Source organism: Gadus chalcogrammus, chromosome 6 (genome assembly GCF_026213295.1).
Source record: "Gadus chalcogrammus isolate NIFS_2021 chromosome 6, NIFS_Gcha_1.0, whole genome shotgun sequence".
In the NCBI taxonomy this organism is placed as follows: Eukaryota; Metazoa; Chordata; class Actinopteri; order Gadiformes; family Gadidae; genus Gadus; species Gadus chalcogrammus.
In genome coordinates, this window is record NC_079417.1 from 728,564 (window position 1) to 734,595 (window position 6,032).

The following is a 6,032-nucleotide window of genomic DNA, read 5'->3' on the forward strand; positions in this document are numbered from 1 at the left end:
TATTGTCAACATATGAGGACGAAAATTTAGAAATTCCGGTAAAAATGTTCTAGTGTTGAATGTTAGGATTAGGGGGTTGATGATCACATCGACAGTGGATTCAGTGTGTCATAACCGAGGAGGTGAAATGCAGGCAGGGCAGTGGAACACCTCTGTGGCGTGCTATGCTAGTCTGCAAACTAGCATCTGTGATCCAACATCTGCTGCGACCGAGGACAGCATTAGCATTCCATCAATCAAGGAGCTGACTTCCTGCAGACTGCGTTCAAGTCGCGCCAAGAAGCAAACGCGCTAACAAGCAGCCAGAAATATCTGCCGCTTCTGGCATGCTACACTATGCTAGGATAAGCCATGCTACGACAAGGCAGGCATGCGATCTACTGTTCAGACGTCTGGAACACACTCCCAGCAACACGGTCAAACACGTAGCTTTTGATTACCCAACGAAAGACATTTTAAACTTGCATTTTTTTGGAAGGAGATATGGAAACAAGTTAATTCGGCTCAAACCTTTAGTTCTAAAACAAGAACTCTCTTCCTGATATGTGACATTACTCACAGAACAATATGATACTGCTGACGTCGTCAAGTCGGAACACAGGGGGCCGCAGTGACCCCAGAGAGGGGCCGCAGTGACCCCGGAGAGGGGCCGCAGTGACCCCAGAGAGGGGCCACAGTGACCCCCCAGAGAGGGGCCACAGTGACCCCAGAGAGGGGCCGCAGTGACCCCGGAGAGGGGCCGCAGTGACCCCAGAGAGGGGCCGCAGTGACCCCAGAGAGGGGCCGCAGTGACCCCCCAGAGAGGGGCCACAGTGACCCCAGAGAGGGGCCGCAGTGACCCCAGAGAGGGGCCGCAGTGACCCCGGAGAGGGGCCGCAGTGACCCCGGAGAGGGGCCGCAGTGACCCCAGAGAGGGGCCGCAGTGACCCCGGAGAGGGGCCGCAGTGACCCCAGAGAGGGGCCACAGTGACCCCCCAGAGAGGGGCCACAGTGACCCCAGAGAGGGGCCGCAGTGACCCCAGAGAGGGGCCATAGTGACCCAAGAGAGGGGCCGCAGTGACCCAAGAGAGGGGCCGCAGTGACCCCCCAGAGAGGGGCCACAGTGACCCCCCAGAGAGGGGCCACAGTGACCCCAGAGAGGGGCCGCAGTTACCCCAGAGAGGGGCCACAGTGACCCAAGAGAGGGGCCGCAGTGACCCCCCAGAAAGGGGCCACAGTGACCCCAGAGAGGGGCCATAGTGACCCAAGAGAGGGGCCGCAGTGACCCAAGAGAGGGGCCGCAGTGACCCCAGAGAGGGGCCGCAGTGACCCCAGAGAGGGGCCGCAGTGACCCCGGAGAGGGGCCGCAGTGACCCCAGAGAGGGGCCACAGTGACCCCCCAGAGAGGGGCCACAGTGACCCCAGAGAGGGGCCATAGTGACCCAAGAGAGGGGCCGCAGTGACCCAAGAGAGGGGCCGCAGTGACCCCCCAGAGAGGGGCCACAGTGACCCCCCAGAGAGGGGCCACAGTGACCCCAGAGAGGGGCCGCAGTGACCCCAGAGAGGGGCCACAGTGACCCAAGAGAGGGGCCGCAGTGACCCCCCAGAAAGGGGCCACAGTGACCCCCCAGAGAGGGGCCACAGTGACCCCAGAGAGGGGCCACAGTGACCCCCCAGGGAGGGGCCACAGTGACCCCGGAGAAGGGCCGCAGTGACCCCAGAGAGGGGCCACAGTGACCCCCCCAGAGAGGGGCCACAGTGACCCCCCAGAGAGGGGTCACTGGGGTCACTGCGGCCCCCTGTGTTCCGAATTGACGACGTCAGCAGTATCATATTGTTCTGTGAGTAATGTCACATATCAGGAAGAGAGTTCTTGTTTTAGAACTAAACACAGTGGCCCCTCTCTGGGAGGGGCCACAGTGCCCCCAGAGAGGGGCCAAAATGACCCCAGAGAGGGGCCACAGTGGAGGGTCGGGTTCAGACTCAGAGAGGAGGGAGGAGAGGAGAGGAGAGGAGAGGAGACGAGACGAGACGAGACGAGACGAGACGAGATGAGGGGAGGTTTTGGTTTTTAAAATCCCTTTATTGCACAACTGCAAGGAGAAAACAGATCACTGTCACATCATCACTTCAGCAATGCAAAAAAAACAAAAAAAACAAAAACAAAACAGAAACATCCCTAAAATACAACTAACAGAAAACGTGTTTCTCTAATCAGAAGCTTACATTCAGCTCTCCTTCACCCCCCACAGAGCATAAAACCCCTCCAACAGCCCATATGTGACTGAAGCCCTGCATATCGTCCATCATTTGATAATAGGCATGTTCCACCCTCAGTCGGGCCTTCAGCAGGCCCTTCAGAACCAGCACCGGCTCCACACTACCGATACTCTGAACCCGGTTACTGCGTGTTAGCCAGATGGCCAACTTGGCAGAACCCGATTAAAAGTTCACCAATGTGTGTACATTCTTCTTCTGAGCACAGTACTTTGGGCCAAAAATAACCAAATCAAAAGAAAAATTCTCCCCTAGACCCCCCACTTTTTTAAAAGCTCAAACAAAACTGTCAGCCAAGGACACTGAACGAATAAATGCCCCAGGGTCTCAATCTGAGAGCAGAAAATACACTCCACCCCCTGCTCTGGATCCAGGTGCGCTCTGTACCTGTTGGTAGCTATTGCTCCATGTACAATCCTCCACTGGAGGTCTGCTGTCCGTTTTTCAACGGGCAGCTTGTACAAAGACCGCCAGCTGCCTTTCGGGGAAACGTCTGAACCAAAAAAATCTGTCCACCTCGACTCCTGCAAGCCTGCCAAAGAGCGCAGGTTCAAAACCTTGGAGCAGATTTGGTACAAATCCTTCTTCCCTGCAGCCTGAAAAGTCTCCAGGTGTGGGGTTGTGAGAGACAGCAGCTGACCTCCTCCCTCCTGCCACTCCCCCACAACTGGGGTGATATACAGAGCGGGGAAACTGTACTCTCCCTCTTCGCTCCACTGGTCACACAAAGTGCGGTTTTTTGCAAATTCTCTCAGAGGTTGTTGCAGGGCAGCACAGACTTCCTCCACCACTCTGCTGATCAACCTGATGGAGGTGATGTTACTTCTCTCTTTCAAGGCGTCCACAGATGTTGCCGTCATCGTCATCAGATGGCCCAGCTTGGTGCAGCTAGCCTCTCTAAGACAGGCTCGCAGGCTGACAGATTGCAGTGTTTGAGTCCTTATGAGGTCATTATAAAACAAAGGTTCCTCAAACAACCACATGCCCGGAGTCTCATTTGTGGCACGTGCAACCTTAAAAATCTGCCATGCCTGCAATACCGAGCTGTAGAAAGGTGTCAGTCCAGTTAAGTCCACATCCTCAAGCTGTAGAAGGAAAAGCTGTTTATCGTAGCCCAATCGCCCAGCTCTCTTCAGCAGCAATCGAGCTACGTCAAACCAGCTTGGGCCGCAATTATACAGCAGCCTTTGTGCAGTCTGAAGTCTAAAAGAGGCAATTTTTGCCTGGATGTTAATCAGTCCCTGCCCCCCTTCAGCCACAGGCAGGTAGAGTGCTGCTGCCCGGACCCAGTGCCGGCCAGACCAGAAAAAGTCTGGGATGACTCGCTGAACATCCTCCATCAGGCCTCTCGGTGGCGTCAGAGCAATCAGCCTATGCCAAAGAGTCGAGGCGACCAGGTTATTGGCCACCAGAACTCTTCCCCTATACGACAGCTGGGGTAGCACCCATTTCCATCTAGACAACCGAGCGCCCACTTTCTCCTTAAGTCCCTCCCAGTTCTTGTTTTGAAACCCCTCAGTGCCCAAAAATACTCCCAACACTTTCAGGCCTTCCTTCCCCCACTCAAGACCTCCAGGCAGACTGGGCACTGCCTGAACGCTCCACTGTCCCACCAATAAGGCTTCACTCTTTGCCCAGTTCACCCGAGCAGATGAGGCCTTTTCATACAGGGACAGGGTATCCTGCAAACATTGAACATCCCCCTGGCTGGAGGCAAAAATATTAACATCGTCTGCATACTCAGAAACAGTAAGTGGACGATCAAGATTATAGGACCCCGGCAGTGAGAGACCACTGAGCCGACCTCTCAACATGCACAGCAAGGGTTCAATAGCTAGGCTATATAATTGACCGGAGATAGGAAAACCCTGTCTTATCCCTCGCTGAACAGGGATTGGCCGACTCAGCCCTGCCCCCATCCTTACCATACATTGAGCACCACTATACAATAAACCAATCCAGGCCAGAAAACCATCACCTATACCAAAAGCCTTAAGTGCAGAAAACAAATAAGAGCGATCCACCCTATCAAAAGCCTTCTCCTGGTCCTGAGAAACAATACCAAAATCTACATTATGGGATCTACACACATCAATAACATCTCGAATAAGGAAAATGTTGTCCATAATTTTCCTATCAGGCACACAATAACTTTGGTCTGTGTGTACAAGTATTCCCAGGATGTCCTCAAGTCTGTTGGATAGGGCTCTGGAGAGCACCTTATAGTCCGTGCAAAGGAGAGCAACCGGCCTCCAGTTCTTCAGTAAGGCCAGGTCTCCTTTCTTGGGAAGCAGGGAAAGCACGGCTCGCTGACACGAGACAGGAAGCGATCCTGTTCTGAAACACTCCAATAAAACCCCATGTAAATCATGTCCAAGGATATTCCAGAACCGCTTGTAAAATTCAGTGGAGAGCCCATCAATCCCTGGTGCCTGTCCTGATGCCATCTGATTTGACGGCAGCTGTCAACTCGTCCAGAGTCAGCTCAGAGTCCAGAGCAGCTTTCTCTCCTGGGATGAGCTGAGGAAGCCCCTCCAGGAGCACCTCACGGCACTCCATGCTGCACTGCTCTGCCCCAAAGAGGTCCGCGTAGAAATCCATCGCATGGGCCCTCATCTCACCCGGACTGGTAGTCACTCTGCCTCCAGGAAGCTTAAGGCCGGTCATCTGCTTTCTCTGTGCCACCGATCTCTCCAGATTAAAAAAGAAAGAGCTTGGGGCATCCATATCCTTTAGCTGGAGGAAGCGAGACCTGACAAGAGCTCCCTTCACTCTCTCCTGCAGGAGGGAGCTCAACTCCAATCTCTTCTCCTGCAGCCGATGACCCGTGGTGGGATCCAAAACCCTATGTGACCCCTCTTCAATGTTCCTTATACTGACTTCAAGCTCCTGAATTGCTGCCTTTATCCTAGCAGTCGAGTGGGAGGTATATTGCTGGCAAAAAACACGAATTTGGGCCTTACCAACATCCCACCACAGCTTCAAAGAAACAAAATCTGCTTTCCTAGATCCCTCCATGTGTCCAACAGATCCAGGTGTGCGATGACACCGCTAAGGCTCTGGGATGACTGTGGGTGGGGTTCTTCACTTGTCCTGTCTATAGTAAAGTCCAGGGTGCAATTAAAATCCCTGCCAAAGATGAAATGATCATGCTGGTAATTCCCCACCTCACTTTCCAGCAGGGCGAAAAAAAACACTCTTTCTATTCCTCGATTTGGGGCATAAATGTTAGCAAAGCAGAACACAGAGCCCTCTATTTTTGCCCTGACTATCAAAAGCCTGCCCTTCACCACTTCAGCAGAAGATAGAACCTTTACATTGGCATCTTTTCTGAACAGAACAGCTACCCCTGCACTAAGGTTGGTGCCATGACTAAGGGTACATGAACCCTCCCACCATAAACCCCAATCTATCTCGTCTGCTGGATTAGTATGCGTCTCCTTCAAAAACAGCACATCAACCCTTTTTTGAGTGGCGACTACAGAGATTAATGCCCTTTTGTGTCTGTCTCTCCCTCCACCATTGATGTTCAAAGACTCTATTTTAAGGCTCTGCATAGAGGTCAGAGAAGAGAAACAGATACAATGAACAAAGCAAGGAACAATAAAAGAGGAAAAACTCGTGTGGTACATGATCATGTTACTTTTTAGTCGTAGCAGTTTTACCTTTTTTCGCTTTCCTCAGAATTGTAATATGCTTTTTGAGGCAAAAACGTTTCTTTTCATCCAAGAGGTCAAAACCGACCAATCTTTTCAGTACATCAACCGATCTGATGA